The sequence below is a fragment of the Pseudonaja textilis genome, chromosome 10 (genome assembly GCF_049901715.1).
Source record: "Pseudonaja textilis isolate UNSWEBS1 chromosome 10, rPseTex1.2, whole genome shotgun sequence".
NCBI lineage: Eukaryota > Metazoa > Chordata > Lepidosauria > Squamata > Elapidae > Pseudonaja > Pseudonaja textilis.
This window is the reverse complement of record NC_141999.1, coordinates 6,929,702-6,950,629: the sequence shown is the minus strand read 5'-3', so window position 1 is coordinate 6,950,629 and position 20,928 is coordinate 6,929,702. Positions and strand designations below refer to the sequence as shown.

Sequence of the window (20,928 nt, the reverse complement as noted above, 5' to 3'; positions counted from 1 at the left end):
GTCACATAAGTAATAAAAGTCCCTTTAATCCCTTCAACTTTGCCCCCAATGTCCAGTTACCTTCGGCTGAGAAAAAAAAAAAAACTCTCCCAAGAGCAGTCTTTAAGTGGAAGAAATTCAGTCCCAAAACAAAGTACATATAAACTGTAAATAAAAATCCACACAAACCACGCTGCAGCAATTAACTTGACAGGGCAGGATAAGGAATTGCAGACTTCAAAGGCCCACAAAACACACTCAGATGGGAAGATGCCAGGAACCCAGGTAAGCCTCGACAAAACAGGATAATACACAATTTGTTTCCAACAAGTTGCTGTGCATAAACTCCCTTTTTAAACACTGTGTTGCAGCTAATGAAGGGAATCGGGGCCCTTTCCTCCTGCGTAAGCCACACAACTCATGTTGCTTTCTTCGCCATTCCTTCCTGCATGCCCTAGGATGAAGAGGGGGTGGGCCTGGATCTTCCCCTGAATTCCCTCTGCCTTGCTCTACCTCTCCCCTGCTCTGCCCAGCCGGACTTTGCCCTTCCCCAGTTTCTTCCACAACCAATGTAGCCACACTCCCACTCCTTGCCAGCTGCTCAGCCTCCCCCTTGGAGTCAGATTCCGACAGGGCCGTGACAGTAAACTTCCCCCTGGAGTGGGGAGGAAATGGAGATTTTTTCAGTATGCTTCTCCTGCCACGCCCACCAAGTCACGCCCACAGAACCAGTAGTAAAACAATTTGAATCCCACCACTGCTTTATACTCATTTGGACTGCCTGGATCTCCTGATTTCCCCAGTGCTGGATAGCATGGTGATTATTCTTCTCACTGGCTCTTCCTGGATTTGTTCCCGAGGTGCATCATGCTCTGCCACTAAACTGATGTCCCCACTCCAGGCAGCCTTCATGATGTGTCGCCTGCCACTTCTTAGAGGAGAGAGATGTCTTGCAATGGGAGGCCAGTATGTCGCCTAGCTTAAAGTAATCACATTTTATTAGATTGCACAGGAACATTCGGGCCCTTTACATTTAGCGGGCGAAGGGATAATCAGTTTAGTCCATCTTCTGTGCTTGATTAGAGTAAATAAAAGGAGAGAAAAGGAAAGGAGTCAGGAATCATTGTTGGAACCAGTTGCTGGCTGATTTAGTTAAACCCTCTTGCTACCTGATGCAGTTCAAATCTGTTTATCGAGTTGCTAGGTTTATATTTCATCTTTTCTTCAGGAGTTTGGGACAGCTGACTTGGAGATTTCCTTTCACTTTTTTCTCTTCATAGCAATCACCGATGAGTCAGACTGATCAGAGAGAGCGAGAGCGAGAGAGCAAGAGAGCATTTGATGTTCCCTGATGTTGAAGAGCAACCATCCCAGTCAGAAGGAAGGTTGAAATGGGGAATTAACACGGACTCATTATGTAAACATAAGAGAGCATGGTCTGACCCCACCCCCTTTAATGCCTTTAAGCCTTAACTAGTCCTTCTCATATGAAAGTTGCCAGTCTGTGTAGATTCCTGCACTATTGGCAGGGAACAATAAAGTAGTTAGGTTGAACTCTACATGTGTGGGTCTGGTTGTTTATGCCAGACACTTATTAGATCCAATGGCTGAGAGTAGACTTGTCAAGGATGAACATGACTAGATCTTTAAGTATTGCAACACAGTGACATTGGGCTTTGGGTCAAGTAATTCACAACCCATACAAAGCTCCACTTTTGTTCCCATCAGGTTCCACATCGTTTTCTTCCCAACACTGCCTTTTATCTCCAGAGGTCCATCATTTCGGTTTCATGTTTGGAGGTGTCATATTCTACCATCTAGTGACTGTGCGGCTGTAGAATCCCAGGATCCTGTGTACCACTTAAATCTTAGATAAGGATTATTAGGCATTTATTTACTATTGGATAAGGATTATTAGAAGAATTAGGGGTGTCATGATAGCAGTATTACAGGACTTGAGGGGCTGCCCCAAAGAAGAAGAGGGGGTCAAATTATTCTCCAAAGCATCAAAAGAGAAGACAAGAAATAATGGTTGGAAACTAATCAAGGAGAGAAACAACCTGGGAATTGAGGAGAAACTTGCTGACTGTGAGGACAATTAACCAGTGGAACAGCCTGCCAGCAGAAGTTGTGGGTGCCCCATCACTGAAACTTTTTAATAAGATTCTAGACCAGGGGTGCCAAACTCAAGGCTTGGGGCCGAATTTGGCCCATGAGGTGCTTAGATCTGGCCTGCGGGGCTGCCATGGAAATAGCGAAGAATGGGCCAGCGGTGCCTCTGCCAGTGAAAACGGAGCTTGGCAGGGCTGCACACAGCCCTCCGAAGCTCCATTTTTGCTGGCAGAAAGTTGCAGGAGGCTGTCACAGCTGAAAACGGAGCTTGGGAGACCGTTTTTGCTGTCAGAGTACTCGGGTCACTACAGGCACCCCCAACACAAGTGATGTCATGCTGGCCATGCCTCCAGCCCCCCCAGGTCAAACAGAACCCTGATGCAGCCCTCAATGAAATTGAGTTTGACACCCCTGTTCTAGACTATCAGTTATCTGAAATAGTATAGGTTCTCTTGCTTGAGAAGTGGACTGGTTTAGAAGACCTCCAAGGTCACTTTCAGCTCATTCATTCTAAATGATAAATGATAATCGACTAATTCATTGATTATATGCCAGCAAATTGATGTTGACTCTCAATGAACACATAGATAAATTTCCCCCTTGATAATCTGTGCCTAACTTGGTCCTTCAGGTCTTCCAGTGATCCAATTATGATGAGTCCATCCACTCTGCTGGTCCTCTTCTTTCACTTCTTCCCACCTTTCCCATCATTACAGACTTCTTCAGAGTGTTAAGTGTTTGCAAAATTTGACAAAGTAAGATAATTTGAGCCCGGCCCTTTTTTGCTTCAAGAGAGAATTCTGAGAATTCTGAGAATTCTGGATTGATAGGGTCAATGATCCATTTGGTTTGCTCCATGATATTCTTAGGAATCTTCTCTGACACTAAATTTCAAAAGAGCCAGTACTCTTTCTGTCCTGGTGCTGTACCTATCATTAGCTCAGTCTCTTTTGCATTTAATTTTAGTTCCATTGTTTTCCACCGTGTTTGTTGACTTTCATTACCTACCAGAGCTTGCAGCTCCTTTGCATTTTTGGCTATCGGAAGAGGGAGAGGGAGAAGGAGGGAAGGAAGGAAGGAAGTCATAAGGAAAACCAAGCATTGCTAGGAAAAAAGTTCCTGATTTTGTTCTTCACTTCTCCTTGGAGTAATGCAACCAGTATAAATAAATACACACCCAAATAAATAAATATTTTTGACTTATGACTATTCATTTAATGATGGTTCAAACCAGTGGTGGAATTCAAAATTTTTACTACCGGTTCTGTGGGCATGGCTTATTTGGTGGGCATGGCTTGTGGTCATGTGACTGGGTAGGTGTGGCTTAGTGGTCATGTGACTAGGTGGTCATGGCTTGGTGGTCATGTGACTGGGTGGGCGTGGCCAACTCAATGTCACTCACATCAAGGGGTGCCTCACCTGGCCCCTCCCCTCCCAGCCATTCCTTGTCACAACCAGCCTCAACTTAGCTATAGTTCTGTAAAAATGTTGTTCAGCTTTTTGACTTGATTATCTGCATACTATAGATGTACTTCAATGGACCACCGAAAGGAGGAAATGGCTCACATGCTTTACTCAAGAGTGTGATAGGCAACAGGCTTTTAAGGGGCTGCCACAAAGAAAGGCGTGGGGGAATCTATTTACCAAAGAAGCATAATGCAAACAAGAAGCAATGGATGGAAGCTGAACAGAGAGAAGCAACCTAAAACTAAGGAGAAACTTCCTGTGAGTGAGAACAATTAACCAGTGGAACTGCCTGTCTCCAGAAATTCTGGGTGCTCAATCACTGGAAGTTTTTAAGAAAAGACTGGACAGCCATTTCTCTGAAATGGTATAGGGTTCACTCCAAGGTCCCGTCTAAGTATTATTCTGACACCTTTCCCTGGACCTCTACTCAGAGTTTGGCACCCTCAGTTTTCTTGCCTGAGCTGGGGGTTGGACTAGAAGACCTCCAAGGTCCCTTTCAACTCTTGTTAAACACATGTGTATTTTATGCTCTGGACTATAGACGTTGAATGCAGGTAAACCCTGAAAAATATGTGGTAGCCCTAGGCAAAAGAAAGGCAGAAAAATCACTCTAGGTGTAGGGACAGTGTAAAATATTAACACATGATAAATAATGGAACAATTAAAAATAATACCACAGAGTTTTATCTCTCTCTCTCTCTTCCTGTTTTTTTTCTTTCTTTCTCTACCTTCCTCTTTCTTTCTTTCTTTCTTTCTTTCTTTCTTTCTTTCTTTCTTTCTTTCTTTCTTTCTTTCTTTCTTTCTTTCTCTCTCTCTCTCTCTCTCTCTCTGTCTCTCTGTCTCTGTCTCTCCCTCTCTCTCTCTCTCTCTCTCACACACACACACACACACACACACAGAACACTTAACAGACAAGCATTTTGGAAGCAGCTCCTTTAAATTTCTCCTTGAGTGGATTCCCCCACCCCCTCTGTCACACTCTTTCTCACTCCTGACACTTTAACTCACATGGGGAAAGCGATACTTGCAGCGTCCATGCCTTTCTTCCTTTTCCCCGGGGAGAAAGAGGACGCGGGGAACCGAAAGCTAGGAGAGCGATCACAAGTGAGTGACTGGGAGACTGGGTTGGGGGTGTGGCCAGCCAGGGATTGCCACCGGTTCGGCGACCCATGCCAAATAACTGCTACCGGTTAGCCTGAATAGGTGCAAACCGGTCGAATAGCGCCTCTGGTTCAAACAGTTATAATAGTTTCAGAAAAAATGACTTGTGACCTGTTATGTCCCTGGAACTTGCCAAAGTCCCCACCCAGGTCCGTTCATGCTGCGGGGGCGTTTGCTGCCCCTCATTGGCTGGCTGCCCTCGACAGCCGGCTATAAAAGCCAGCTGCAGGGTTCGGTCACCCGAACCGAGGGAGCAGGCAGTAGACCGGGACTGCCCGATGGGTCCTCCGCCTGAACCATCTGATGGGGCCACGGCACCACCAGCCAGAAGCACTTCACCGGTACCAGCACAGGCCTCCGAACGAGTTCGCACCCCATCACCAACCCTACCAGTTCCTTCGAACTCTGAGACACTTGGCAACTTGCCCGAGTTACGACGCTCGGGGCGCCAGCACAGACCACCCGCTTATTTAAATGACTATGCATGTTCGCATCTGGGGGGAAGGGGTGTTATGTCCCTGGAACTTGCCAAAGTCCCCACCCAGGTCCGTTCATGCTGCGGGGGCGTTTGCTGCCCCTCATTGGCTGGCTGCCCTCGACAGCCGGCTATAAAAGCCAGCTGCAGGGTTCGGTCAGCCGCTGTTCGCTGTGAGCCTGCTCCAGGCAAGGCTAACACGTTCAGTCCTTTATTTCTTAAATAAAGTCTTGTTGCATCCATGCCCTGGTCTAGCCTCTCATTGCTCAATCTACAACATGACCCATCCTCAAAGTTTCCATTGTTGTACCACCCCTGTGGTCATGTGATCAAATTCAGATGCTTGGCAGCTGGCTTGCATATACAATGGTTGCAGTGTCTTGCAATGTCTGATGAACAATTTGTGATCAGATCCCAGCCAGCTTCTGACAAGTAAAGTTAATTGGGGAAGCTGGATTCGCTTAACAACCATATGATTTGCTTAACAACCACAGTAAACATGGTTGAAAAATCAGCTCTGGTCATGTTATGATGTGTTTAAGGACCACATCACTTAGCAACTAAAATTCTGTTCCAATTGCGGTCATGTCAAAGACTACCTACACAAACACACACACACATTACTAAACATTACGAATCTGAAGGCAAAGTCTCTATTATAGCAAAGGTTAGAACGAAAGATTTCAAGGGCAATCCTTAAAATGATTAAGGCCAGATCATTGTCTCAGAAAAAAACAACAACACCATTCTCTATCTCCCTGAAAATAAGCCCTTTTATTTTCTCAGGATGGAAATTTTTGACTTTCAGATGCAATCAGACCTATTTCTGTCCTGGTCACTGGTTGCTGTGCAGTTCCTCATTTGTTATTCCAGATATTGAACTACTAAGAAAAGACATAGAACTGTTACATTTGGATTTTCAGAAAGGTCAGTTTTGCAATTCAGTTTAAGTGAACAGGAAACGGCAGGAGTCCATGAAAAGCAAAGGCCTGACTGTGGATTTAGACAAGGGCACCATTAGCCAAGGGTGGGAGAGAAAATGATTTTATATGCAATTAAATGTGAACTTTCCTGAAGTCTGTACTTTTATGAATTTTGTAAAGCAATTTGGCAATGCTCCCTTTAAAAAAAGCACATTAGAAAAAAAATATTAGCCCCAGTTTAAATGCATAAAGATGCAACTTATCAGGATGATTTATTTGCAAAGATACAAAAAGACACAACTGGGGAAGTGTTCGTCAAAATTCTTGCAAATTTTAGTGTGAAGATTTTATAAGATTCTCACCTTTAACAAATAGGCTGCATAGATTTGCACAGCTGTGAAAATAAAAACAATTGAACTTAATCAAGTACCCCAAAATCAACACACCAAAATATATACATTCATCCTTCTGCAGGACTACCTAATACTTGTGGGTATTGGGACCATGGAAAGAGATTTCAAAATTATTCCCACCCTGCCTTCTCTTATCCCCCTTTTCTCTGGAGAAAGCTGCACCCCAGGGCCTCTTATTGTGTTGGCCTCTATCAAGCCTTTTCCAACAATTGACATTCCAGGAAAGTGAAGGTCCCAAACAATTCCCTTTCATTGCCACCGAAGAATCAGGTTAAATATAACACAGCGGTGACTGAACTCGTCTCAGACAATCAGGAGCCCAAAGGACTGGCTGTGCCACGCCAAGAGCCACTGACAAATGTGTGTGAACATCCCAGTTTAAAGGAAGGCTCGCTCAAGAATTGCTGGGTAACTTCCTGCATCCTGACATTGTCGCTCCCTCCAGACACATTTCCGTAGGATCCTTCCAGAAAGGGGTCTGAGGGTAGATTTGATCTCCCAACACAAAGACCAGAAGATTTGTATTCTCTGCTTCTCAGCCTGAGCAAAGATAAAGGCTCTTTAGATTTTGAGCATCTCAACTCTCTCCCTGGGAATGGTTAGAGTTAGAATTATGTCAAATATGGGATGTCAAGTATCTTAAGAGAACCCTATGATTTTAAGCTCTGCTTTGAAACCAAGCTTTGGTTTATGTTCTCCTACAAATTGGTTTTCTGCTTTTCTACCTGACTTTCAGGAGAGGTTGAGCGAACCATGGTAGCTCAGGTAGTTAGGACACTGGGTTGACAATTGGCAAGCTCACGTTTGAAACCTGAGTGGTGGTACCATGTGTCAAGGTAAGCTCCTGTCATTCGCTCCAGCTCCTGCTGACCTCGCAGTTCAAAAACATGCAATTGTGAGTAGATAAATAGGTACCATTTTGCTGAGCTCGTTATTGGGGACATGAGAAGACCTTCGAGTGGGCATCCTCTGGGCAATGGTGATGTCACTTGTTGATCCTTTCACCATGGAAAAACTTAGTGCTTCCGACATGGAAATTTTAATATTAAAACTTTTTGGGGGAGAATTTATTTTGCATTTGTCTCAATGGTGACCTTGTTGATGGAACTGGCAGAGAAAGTTAGTGCTAATCCTGTTGTTTTCTCTGACTTGCCCTTCTAGTGCTCCCCACATTTCCAACTGGAAAAAAAATGTCTGATTGGAAGAATTCCCGATGCTTTGGGAATGCTTTCTCTTGCAAGATGTAGAAGGAAGAGGCTGAGATCTTTGAACAGAGGTTGGTTCAGTGAAAAGGAATCCATTCACAGCCATATTTTAGCCAATGTGCCACCAAACATGAGCAAGGTTGCCAGCCCTCATTCTTCCGGGGGAGAATGACACTAGAAGTCTCTTCTCATTTGGAAGAAACAATGAAAAGCAAATATTTTTTCATCAGATTGAAAGAGAGCTTTTGGAAAAAATCATCTAAGCTCCGAGCCTGCCTCAAACAATCAAGGTCTAGCTGTGTCGTTGCCCTTTTGCAGACGTAATGATTGGCACATCTTTTAAGTTATGCAAAAGCCAGATGAACGAATGCAGTTAGTCCTCAATTTACTGAATGTTCAAAATTATGACCAACCTGAAAAGAGGGCTCTGAATTTCCAATCATTGCCCCACCTCACAATCAAGTGACTGCAGTTAGGGCTGTTTGCTGTGTCATAGTCCTCTGACTGCAGTTTGATTTTGCCAAAAACTGCAGAAAAATCTATTATAAAATTGGATTTGTCATATGACCAATCTGTTTTATGATCATTATTACTTATGACTATTGCAGTTGTAACTTTAGGGCTACCTATAAATATATCTCTGGACTATAAGTCATTCAGGATAGTAACAAAACACAGAAACATAATTGTGTGATCTTCCACAATCCTATCATAAGCGTTTATAAATAAAAGTTAAAAGAAGCCAAAATATGGTAAGATAACACCTGTATGATCTTGATGAACACAAATCACCGGGATCTGATGGATTAGAGTTCTATAGGAGCTGGCAGAAGTCATCTCAGAACCACTGCACCACATCTTCCAAAAATCCAGGAGCACTGGGGAATTAGCAGAGGACTGGAAAAGAGCTGATATCTTCAAAAAGGGGAAAAAAAAAACAGACCCAGGAAACTACAGACCAATCAGCCTAATATCAATACCTGAGAAAATACTGGAAAAGATAATAAAAAAAACCCAGATCTGCCAACATCTAGAAACAAGTACAGTAATAACTAGAAGTCAGCATGGGTTTGTTAAAAACAGATCATGCCAAACCAATCTTATTTCATTTTTCAACATAGTCACTAATAGACCAGCGAAATACTGCGGACATTATACTTAAACTTCAGCAAAGCATTCGACAAAGTAGACCAAAGTTATGCGAACTTCATCACTGGAGACTTTCAAGAAGATATTGAACTGCCATTTGTCAGAAATGGTATAGGGTCTGGTTGGGTGGGGGGTTGGACTAGATGACCTACAAGGTCCCTTCCAACTCTGTTAATCTGTTAACATGTTAAATTCAACAGCAGAATTTACAATGTCAAATGAAGCAGATGCAAGGAAAAAAAATTGAAGTCGGTTTGATCTTGTGGTTAAGGCACCAAGCTACTGTAGAAAGCGGGAGACAGTGTGTTCTAGTACCACCTTAGTTATGAAAACTAGGTGGGTGGTTTGGGGCCAGTCTCTCTTTCTCAGCCCAACCCACCTCACAAGGATGTTATGGAGGAAATAGGAAGAGGGTATGTTGGATATATTCTCCTTCTTGAGTTTTTTGTACAAATAGTAAAGACTGGATACAAACGAAGAAACAACTATATATTAGTCTATGTCAGTTGAAAGATGCTGCTGCTGCTCAATAGCCCCAAATGCCACGTTCTGATGTTCCATAATAATCAGTTTAAACATAGACCTCCCAAGGGAACATACTATTCTGTTCTTTGCTGCACAGTAAATGAACTTACGGTGGAGTAAACAACAGCCAAAGAGTTCATCCTTTGGAACTTGTACTCAAAATCTAGGCAGGGGCTTCCTTTTCTGTCAGGGTCTCTATCGCTTCTTGCTTCTAGTTGCCAGAAATGAAATCCAATTGGGAGGGAGGGACATGAAGTCCACTGGGGACTGTGACCAGAAAGTTCGGCCAGAAAAGGCAGAAGGGTGGGCAACTTTCCCACAGGGTCAGGAGAAAGGGCAGAGAAGGAGCATGGGAGAAAAAGCTATGAAAGGAGGGAGAGACAGTCAATTTCCTGGGGGGTTAGAAAGAAGCAGATTATTTGCTTCTAATATGCCTCTCTCTAACTCAACTTTTGTCACTCCGATGAGGTGCCTTCTCTGGCTTCTCAGAGTTTCTTGGATTGAACTGGTAGACTGGCCCCACCACTGATTCAGCCAGTCTAGAGTGGGCAAAAAACTCTACTGATGGAAAATGTGTTGCCTCATTGCCACTCCTGCCCCTCGTCTCCTTCACTGCAGTCCCCCAAAGTTTTAGATCACTCAAAGCTTACTATTCTTTGATATGACTTACTTTCAAAATAGAGGAAAACTGCATCTTTAGCACTGGGATAGCCAGGGATGACTTCAGCATGCCTCACTTATGGGATGGGTTTGACATGGAGATAACTCCTGAGCAGAAAAAAAGGATATATATTGTCCTTGATGTTAAGGTCTTTGGATTGTCCCTTTTTCTGTTTTGGCATTATCCTATATGGAGATTCTTCATCATCCGGGTCATGGTTGTCCCAAAAGTGCTTTTTCAAAAAACGACTGGACTTTTTTTCTTTTTTTTCAAGAACTGAGAACTGAAGAAGCTTCTTGGATGAGAAGCAAAATGTCTTGAAAGAAAAACAAAGGAAGTCCAGTTGGCTTCTGAAAAAGCACCTTTGGGATCCTGTCTATGTAATGAATCAATCAATCCATAGGACAGGGCTTTGTTTCATTCCTTATCGTGTCCTGCTGCACTTCGTTTGCAAGTCTGGTTTCCAGTCCCAGGCTAGAATTTTTGGATGCATTAAAGAGAGATTTGAAAATTTCCTTATTGGGTAATCAATAAGCAATCGACACGCAGATAAGCAGGGATTAACACCAAGATTAATACTACACCAACAGTGAAGCAATAAACAATGCCCAAATCAAGGAACTGTCAACTCAGATAAACAAGCTAACAGTAACAACCACCTAATCAAAAGGTTCCAACAAGAACATTCTCAACAACACTGATAGGCCAATCCACTTGTGTATAAACATAGAACAAACTCCATTCCTTTCTACCAGTAGCACTGATTATATTACCTAGTTGAGTAGTGAAACATCTGCAAGAAAACAACCGAGCTCAGAGAGCACCAAAGATCTTACCTATTGAATAATTCGGTGAAGTAGTTGTAAGTAGGTGTGGAGAATGGCAATTAGTAAATTTTGATGACAGGGCTATCCTGTTGTAACTCTTATTAGCCAAGTCAGATAGCAGAGTATCAAGTGAGAGATGTGGGATGCTATGTTTGTGTAAGTGGTGGTTGTGAAATAATTTGGCCAATGTATATTGATTTTATAGGTTTTGTGTGATTTTTTGCCTGTGTTTCTGCTTAATTATTAACTTTTATTGTGGTCAGACAATCAGCATTCGAGGGTAGAATGCATAATAAATCAAGTATTTGTTTTTTCAGAGCAGGTCTGTGCCATTATTAGGGGCAAATGGAGAAAGGATACAGGATAGTAAGAGAGATCCTTTTCCTTCTGTGAGTGGCACTCAACTTTTTTCCATAAACCCCTGTCCTTTCTGCCTTGCCTTTAAGTCGCAGTTTCATGTGGGGAAAAAAATTCATAGCCTGGAGTAACATTAGATGCAAGACTTTTTCACTGATTTATTTCAAAGTGAATGTCACTAAGGATCTAGGATGCAAATGGAAAGCCAGATTGGGATTTAGCTTTTTTTTGAATTTAGAATGATACATACCATTTTTGGAAGGGGAGAAGAAGTTGGTAAATCCCACAGCTCTTCTGCAGGATGGATTCAAGTGATCTCAGAGAGCTGAACACCTGCTGCCCGGCTTCTGGCTACTGCAATATTTCATCTGCCATAGTCCAGGGATGGCTGTTAGGAATGAATCAGACTGCAGCTACCCAGGAGGTCTGCTACTTGCCCATCCAGAATATATCAGTCATAGATTAATAATAGATTATGTCCCCAGGCCTTAATCAAAACAGAGTAGCTGTTGGCTCGTGGTGATGCTAAAACCAGCCTGCCCAGCTTTGGTCATTGGCTGGCTGGCTGGACATTGCAGCCATGCAACGTGCTGTGGTGCGTGAGTGAGTCTGGTGTGCACTTCTAGCACAGTGTTTCCCAACTTTGGTGAATGGAAGATACATGGACATGTTGGCTGGGGAATTCTGGCAACTCCACATATTTTCAAGTTGTTGACATTGAGGAACACTGGTCTGAAGATAATGGAACCGGATTTGGGATGCCGATCCCAAGCAGTGGAGACATAGGAATATGCTTGATGTTGAGTCAAACTGCTTGCTTTATAGAGTGGGTAGATTCCTGACATTGCACCAGGACAGAAATGGGTTGAAGATTGACCTTCTGGTCACAGGGAAGACCCTAGTCTCAATTTTCAGCCCACAAGATTGCATGGTTAAAATCCAGCGGAACATGTGAGCTTTGTGATGGCAATTGTTTAGTTATCTTTCTTTCCCCCCCCAGCCCTCCCCGCCTAAGCAAAATTAAGGCCAAATTTAAAATCTTGCTTGGAACCCTTCAAATCCATCAAGACTGAAACATTTCAAAAAATATAATAGAAACAATTTCCCCTAAAGATATCTTACTGCCATCCAAAGCCATGTTTTAGTGAAACTATGATGTTAAATAAAAACAACAGAACTCACAATTTGCTTAAGTAAATTGTCATCTATAAATAGAGGTGTCCGCAGGGATGATCAAAACCTCCAACATGATGGATAGAAGCTCAATCTTACTTGTACATGTGTAGAAAAGGACTTTGATCAGGATGCTGAACCTACCATTTTCGCAGATGTTGACACTTCCCACTGAATAACTCTGTTTTTAGCACAATAATTGGTTTCACGGGACATATCCATCCAAGACAAAACAAGCCAGTTTAGGATGGCATGGTACAAAAATCCAGTTCAAAGGATCCCATTCCCTTGAAACCCCTGAGCTTGTAAGTCTATCTTACTCTATTACATGTAATTTTCAGTCCGCACATCAGTTTCAGAGAGAAGAAAGTTACTTCCTGGGTGTATGTTAAAGGCTAAATAAACAATTATGCAAAATGTTTTGGTAGTTGCAATTTCTGGAATGCTCACTCCTAGGTCATAAGACATGAGATTGGGTGGGAATGAGGTAGGAGGAATGAAGGGTTTAAAAATAGGGGCTACAGCAAAATGCTGTATGAGAAAGAACACAGAAAATATGTAAGAATTGCCCAAGAGATCCAGCTAATTTAGCTCCACATTCTGTTTTTAGCTGTCGTTGGCCAAAGGCAACTTCTCAGGAGCTCACAAGCAGGCCTGATAATGCCAAAACTCTCCACCTCCCACTTTCCACTTGCTTCCTTGGAACATTTTAATAGATGTTTTAAATTTGGAGAGGAATTCTTTATTTCTATGAAAGTTTTGGGGTCTCACATGCATTCCCTATGGATGTTTGTAGAAAATCAACATGATGTGTGGCTTAGAACAGGGGTCTCCAACCTTGACAACTTTATGACTTGTGGACTTCAACTCCCAGAATTCCTCAGCCAGCATGACTGGCTGAGGAATTCTGAGAGTTGAAGTCTACAAGTCTTGAAGTTGCCAAGGTTGCAGATCCTTGGCTTAGATTACATACCCATTTGGGGTCTCGGGATAAGGCGATGAAAGTGTTGGGATTAAGGGGAGTCTTAGGTTGGGCCTAACAGCAGCCATTTTGTGAGAGGAACTCAATATGATCTCAGCCTTCCAAAAGGGTTTGTCAGCCCCCAAAGTTTGCTTCCTCTAGTGTTATAAAGAGGATTTCTGGGTTCCTGGCACAAAGCTTTCTCAGTTCCGCCTGCTGAGTTTGGGGATAAATAGAGATTTCGTCATCCTGCATGTGCTATTTCCCAGTTGAATAGCCTTGTGGTGGGATGCTTTGTTCAATTTTCTCCTGTTCTTTTTGCCTTATCACTAAAGTGTTTCCTGACGATTCCAGAAAGAATGGACAGCACACTGTTGAGGACTTTATCCCTGACTTTATAGCACAAAAGCCCTTGTAAGCTTTGTCATAAACTTTGAATTGCAGGAAAAAAAGAACAGGCATTCCCAACTGGGTCAAAGAATTATAATAAAAGATACACAAAGCTAATCCTCAGAAAGAAAAAAGAGAGAATATGAAATTTAGAGCATTAGGAGTCCAAATGATTCACATTATACTGTTAGCTTTCCTTTTCCATGCATTCAGTCATTTCAAATTTCAAGTGCTTTCTTTCCCATCTGAGAAGAAATAGGTGGATTGTTTGTGGGGTGGGTGGGTTTCAAAAAAGGATAATCCTAAGCAATTTCCCCATACAGCTGTGCTATTAGTTTTAGTTGCGTCGTTGATGAGAAAACATAATCTCCCATGGCTAAATGAAACCAGACCTAGAAGTGTCAGTATGGTTTGGTGGGTTTGATGGTTCAGATGTTAAGTTGAGACCCATAATTTGAGCATGGAGTTTATTTGATGGCTGTAGATAGGACCCTCACCCTCAGTCCAACCAACCTAACAGATGTGAGCCAAAATCAGGCAAATAAATATAATGAGAAGAAAATATAGCATATTGTCACCTATGCAAACCAGTATAGCTCAAACTGAGGGAGGGATACATTTGAATATTTTTTGCTCCCCCTACCTTCCTCTGCCCTCCCTTCTCATTCTACATTTTCATGCAATTTATTTATGTAATTTAGAGGCACATGTTACAGAACCTGTCAATTAGGAAGGTACATCTGGTGGAGCTGTGAAAAGGGCCTTCTTTGTGGTGTTCCCTTCTCCATAGAACATCATTCCTCACCGCCAAAAGTATGGTTGGCCCCACCTGGTTGCTTTTCCAAAAGGCCCTAAAAATGTGAAATTGTGGGCAGCCTCAGGACCAGAAATGGAAACCGAACTGATCATGATCAGAGCTGTGGTGGCTCAGTGGTTAGAATGCAGTACTGCAGGCTACTTCTGCTGCCTGCTGGCCGCCTGCACTTTGGCAGTTCAAATCTCACGGAGCTCAAGGTTGAATCTGTTTTCCATCCTTCTGAGGTGGGTAAAATGAAGACCCAGATCGTTGGGGCAATATGCTGATTCTGTAAACCAATACGAGGGCTGTAAAGCACTATAAAGTGGTATATAAGTTAAGCGCTATTGCTAGTGCTATGTTCTTGCTGCCCTAAGGGATTTTTATTATATGGTAGATCTTTTTTTAAATTTTGTAAGCTGCCCTGAATCACCTATGTGTGAGTTGGGCAGCTATATAAATTTGTTTAATAAATAAAATAAATATGAGCAGTATTTTTGGAGACATCCGAGAATGCTTATCCCATACAGGGATCCCAATCGTATTCATTGGTGAGGCTGTTCCCAGCCATTTCTAATAGCTGCAGATGCTGTTTTTACTCTCCCCACTCATATCTATGTTGCTTTTGAGGGGTCCTTGGTGCTCTATGAGCTTGCTTATTCTTGCAGATGTTTCATTACCCAAGCTAGGCAACATCATCAGTGCTAGAAGGGGGTTGGGTCTGCTCTCTATTTATATACAAATGCACTGATGATGTTACCTAGTTGAGTCATGAAACATCTGCAAGAAAACAACCAAACTTAGAGAACACCAAACCCCGAGCTACAAATATTCTTTATTGGTATGCTTGGGTTTTTTTTCTAGCAGAGAAGCACCAGGCTTCAGCCAATGTCTGTTTACATCTTTTAAAATTATATGTGGGGCAGTTATTGCCAAAAGCCATGGTGGTGCAGTGGTTAGAATGCAGTATTGCAGGCTAATTCTGCTGACTGCCAGGAGTTCAGTCCTCACCAGCCAGGGTGACTCATCCTTCATCCTTCAAAGGTCAGTAAAATCCTCACCCAGATTGATGGGGAAAATATACTGATTCTGTAAACTGCTTAGAGAGGGCTTAGTAAAGCACTGTGAAGCGGTATATAAGCCTTAGTAAAGCACTGTGAAGCGGTATATAAGCCTGTGCTATTGCTGTTGGATCCAAGACCTTTTTTGGAAATAAACGCTATTCCAAAAACTGAGGCTTGGCGAGCGAGTTTCCTTTTCATTCCTTCCTTTTCTTAAAAATAAATAAACGAACAGAAGGTAAGTTACTGTGCTCCGCTATAACGGAGTTGTTTGGCATTTCCTCTTTGATTGCTGAGCTCCTGATTCTAATTGAGTTACTGTAAAATTAATGAAAATGAGCAGCAGGGCAGGATGAAGCCAATCAAAGTGTTTGCCCTGAAATTAAGCAGCAAGGAGGTTGAAAAGTAAGGAGAGGAAATGTTATTTGCAAATAACTCTCACCTTCTGGAAAACATCCAGCTATTGAAAACTCTGCACAAGGCGAGGAAAAAAGAAAGGAAAAAAAAAGATTATTTGGCCACATCATTCAGATGATTCCCAGATCATGAATGACAAAAAGTTGGATCTGCTCCAAACCCATTTGGATCTAGTTTCCCAGTCGTAAAGGTGATCGTGGTATAAACTGTGATTTCCTGACTCTCCTGTGCATGACTGGGAACCCGGGAAAGCACAGTCTGGCCAGAGGGAAGTCTTTAAGGTTGTATTTTAATGACCTGTGAATGATTGCAGGGCATAATGAAGGTGGAGGAAGTTCCCGGTGAAAAGGTGATGTAACAGACACCTCCGAGGTTTTTGGCCAAACTGATGGGGAGAGTTGATACATATATTAGCTTCACTCTGTTTTTCACGCTGTCTTGGAGTGAATATTTTCATTGGCAGAATCGGTGATTGAGGAGGGGATGTATTGATGGCTTTCTTTTCTCTTTTCCTTTATTAACCAACTGGTTCCAACAAGGTGGAAAACAAGATTAAGGGGACCGTTTTGCTTACAACAACTCCTGCCCAGGGCAGTCCTCCTCCTGCCAAATTGGTTGCTCTGCAGCCATCCCTTGCCTTTTTATTGTTTGAATGTTATGACAGGGTTCGACCTTGCTGGGAAGGGCCTCACTCCAGTGCTCCAGCAATCTCTCTTTGCTCTCCAAGAATAACACAGACCCGTTCGTTTCTGCAGTGCGATGTTTCCATAGGTGAGCTGCGGGCCTCAAGAGGCAGGCTGGGGGCCCTGGCTTCACATGTGAAAATAAGGAACTTGGCCCAAACTCTATGTTTGCCCTCAGAAACTGGGGGAAAGGGGGTGTCTGGGAATCTTCTGTAAATACAGTTGCGTGACTGATAAGAGCCAGAGGTAGAAAACAGGGACTTTGTTGGACTTGGCCTTTACAGCACCCGTTGGAGATGCCAACTAAAAAGGAGTATCTTTTCTTTTTTTAAAATTAGATCTAAAACTGAATTAAAAACCTTCGGGATTCCAACTTGGCGCATTGCTTTCCATTTCCATCTCTTTTTGGAGGAAAAAAATATTTTTTTTCTACAAGGTAGGGAATCACCTTTTTTTTAAAGGTTCCTTTTAGTTCCTCCAGAGAGTTATCTAGACAAATCAGGAAGGAAACTTATGGGCCACAAAAAACCTCCCATACCCTGTTTGTTGTCTGGAACTGCTTATAGTGACTGGGCACCAAATTTTCCATCCCTCTTTAGCCCTTTGCATTCTAGTGGGTATGTATGACATCTGTGTGGGTGTGAGGCCGTATGTAGAATACTGCATACAGTTCTGGCCATCATGATACAGAAAAAAAATGTTGAAATCCTGGAAAGAATGCAGGCAAGAGCAACTGTCAGGTCTGCCATCTTTAGCTTGGTACCTTGCTGGCATCCTGCAATCAAAAGCTAGAAGGAGGGAGAGGAATTTTCCACAGATGGAAAATTGGGAGTGCGAATGATAGCTTGACAAAAGAGCAGGGAAGCTCAGTTTGTGCCAGCATTTAAGGTCATGCACCTTGAGAAAGAATGTGGATTACCCTAAACCCCTCCGCGTTCTCAAAGCACCAAGGCAAACTCTTGTTGACAGACTGGTCGTGTGGGGAGGGCTGGGATGTGGGGAAAGTTTCTATATCTTTTGAGTATGGGAAATCTAGTTCTACCCTGACTCTACTGCAACCAACCTATTTTAGTAAAAGGACCTATCACTTCAACCCAGTGGAGTTAGGGAGTCTTTCTTTCCTAAGGGATCAGATGGGGCGGATCTGATCCCTTTATCAGACCTGATAATGATGATAAGGGGTCTGGAGACTAAACTGAGGAGCAGTTAAGGGAACTAGACATGTCTAACCTATTGAAGGAAAGTACTAGGCAAGACATGATTAGCAGCCTTCCAATATTTGAAGTGACAAATATTGGAGGGGATCAATCTATTCTCCAAAGTACCTGAGGGCAGGACAAGAAGTAACTGAAGGAAGATCATTAAAGAGCTGTCCACCCTAGAAGTAAGGAAAAATCATCTGACAATGAGAATGATCAGTGGGATAGCTTGTCTTCTGGAATTGTGGGTGCCCCATCACTGGAGGTTTTCAAGAATAGGCCGCACAACTATTTGATCAGGATGGTATAAAACTTTGACCATGAGTAGTGGGTTGGAGCAGAAGACACCGAAGTCCCATCCAATTCAATGATTCTATGTTCTATGGTGATAGATGAAATGCATAAATGGATGCTTGTCAATGGTAGCTGAAGCTTAATTAAACAGTGGGCAGGAGCAGGATCACCCTGAAATGTCCACTTAACCCTTCCTATCCCATTTATCTATTTTTTGGACAACTTGTTGTCTACCTGCCTTGCCACAGGGCTGAATAGCTGGCTTCCAGAAGACTTCTGAAATTAAAAGCAATAAAAGTTTGGCTGGAGGACCTCAAGTCAACAATCAATGATATAGACCCACACAAAATGGCCATCTGATCAGGTCAGACAAATAGGCCTTCTGGTCAGTGGTGGAATTCAATTTTTTTTACTACTGGTTCTGTGGGCGTGGCTTAATTGGTGGGCATGGCTTAGTGGTCATTTACTCTGGGTGGGTGGCTTGGTGGTCATGTGACTGGGTGGGCGTGGCCAACTCAATGTCACTCAGATCAAGGGGTGCCTCAGCTGGCCCCTCCCCTCCCAGCCATTCCTTGTCACAACCAGCCTCAATTTATCTATAGTTCTGTAAAAATGTTGTTCACCTTTTTTGACTTTATTATCTGCATACTATAGATGTATTTTCATGGACCACCAAAAGGAGGAAATGGCTCACATGCTTTACTCAAGAGTGTGATAGGCAACAGGCTTTTAAGGGGGCTGCCACAAAGAAAGGCGTGGGGGAATCTATTTTCCAAAGAAGCAGAATGCAAACAAGAAGCAATGGGTGGAAACTGAACAGAGAGAAGCAACCTAAAACTAAGGAGAAACTTCCTGTGAGTGAGAACAATTAACCAGTGGAACTGCCTGTCCCCAGAAGTTCTGGGTGCTCAATCACTGGAAGTTTTTAAGAAAAGACTGGACAGCCATTTCTCTGAAATGGTATATATAGGGTTCCTCCAAAAGTCCCTTCTAAGTGTTATTCTGACACCTTTCCCAGGATTTCTACTCAGAGTTTGGCATCCTCAGTTTTCTTGCCTGAGCTGGGGGTTGGACTAGAAGACCTCCAAGGTCCCTTTCAACTCTTGTTAAACACATGTGTATTTATGCTCTGGACTATAGACGTTGAATGCAAGTAAACCCTGAAAAATGTGTGGTAGCCCTGGGCAAAAGAAAGGCAGAAAAATCACTCTAGGTGTAGGGACAGTGTAAAATATTAACACATGATAAGCAATGGAAAAATTAAAAATAATAGCACAGAGTTTTATCTGTCTCTATCTCTCGGTTCCTTTTTTTTTTCTTTCTTTCTCTTTCTTTCTCTCTTTCTGACTTTCTCTCCCTTCCTTCCTTTCTCTCTCTCTCTCATACACACCACACATTCTCTCTCTTTCCCTATTTCTTTCTCTTTCTTTCTTTCTTTCTTTCTTTCTTTCTTTCTTTCTTTCTTTCTTTCTTTCTTTCTTTCTTTCTTTCTTTCTTTCTCCTTCTTCCTCTTTCTTTCTCTCCCTTCCCCTTTCTTCCTTTTTTTCTTGTTTTCTTTCTTTTAATTTATTTAATTTATTTGGTTTGTCGACTGCTTACACGATAGTAGGTATAAGTAAAAACATAGTTATGAATACATGGATACATATAAGAAAAATAAAAAAGAAACATTTCTTTCTTTCTTTCTTTCTTTCTTTCTTTCTTTCTTTCTTTCTTTCTTTCTTTCTTTCTTTCTTTCTTTCTTTCTTTCTTTATTTTCTTCTCTCTCTCTCTCTCTTTCAAACACCCAGCCACCCCTGTCAGCCTTCATTCCCTCTCTCTCCAGGCACTTTACTCACAAAGGGAAGTGAATCCAGCATTAGAGAAGTTCTGCAGGTAAACGGACTTGCTTTTGCAGTTCCTGCAAATTTCCCCATGGCTGGATTCCCCCCCGCACCCCAGTGTTCTTTCCCTCTCACTCCAGGCACTTTACTCACAAGGGGAAGCAATACTTCTAGTGTCCATGAAGAATCCAGCCTTGGAACAGTTTTGCAGGTTAACGGACCACTGTTCCACCCACAGTCATGTGTTTTCAAGTGGCTGCTTTAAAATGCATGGCTAGGGTGGAGGAGCAGTCCTCCTTTAAACTGGGGCAGTGAGCATCGGGCAGGCGGGGCAAGCGAGTGAGCGGAAACCAGGTGACCGGGTTGGAGGCGTGGCCAGCTAGATGTGGCTACTGGTTCGGCGACCCACACCAAATTCTTGCTACCAGTTCGCTCGAGTAGGTGCGAACCGGCTGAATAGCACCTCTGCTTCTGGTACAATATTGCCTTCTCTGACATGTTCTATAGGTTCTACTCTGGCCCAAGATGGAGCATTAATGATGCTCACAGTTTTTATTATTCAGGGTACTGATTTCTGCTCTGCCTTTTAAGTAAAAAGTTAAATCTGGAAACATGATTTTCATACAAATTAAGTTTGCCTGATCAAGCACCCAGGAATGCAAGAATGCTGCACATTGATCAAAACTGCCTCCTTGCAATATTTAAATTATTTCTCCAACTGTTTGAATGACAACAGTCTGAACCAATCCAACATGACTTTCAGAAGTGGGTTGACTTCATCATAGTCATAGCCTTTTTGCTTATTTGAATTGAAAAGGAATATAGACATAGGGAAAGAAAAATATCTTTTCTTTTTTGCATAAAATCAGCAGATGAG

The 20,928-nt window shown here is 42.6% G+C and overlaps 1 long non-coding RNA gene across 1 annotated transcript in view; it reads right to left on the bottom strand.

The window, feature by feature from the left end:
- Window positions 1-20,312, bottom strand: part of LOC148124890 (uncharacterized) — a 36,349-nt gene extending 16,037 nt beyond the window's left edge. Inside the window, exon 1 of the long non-coding RNA XR_015744752.1 lies at window positions 20,205-20,312. This is a non-coding gene — a long non-coding RNA (uncharacterized LOC148124890). The remainder of the gene's footprint in view (window positions 1-20,204) is intronic.
- Window positions 20,313-20,928: the final 616 nt, after the last annotated feature.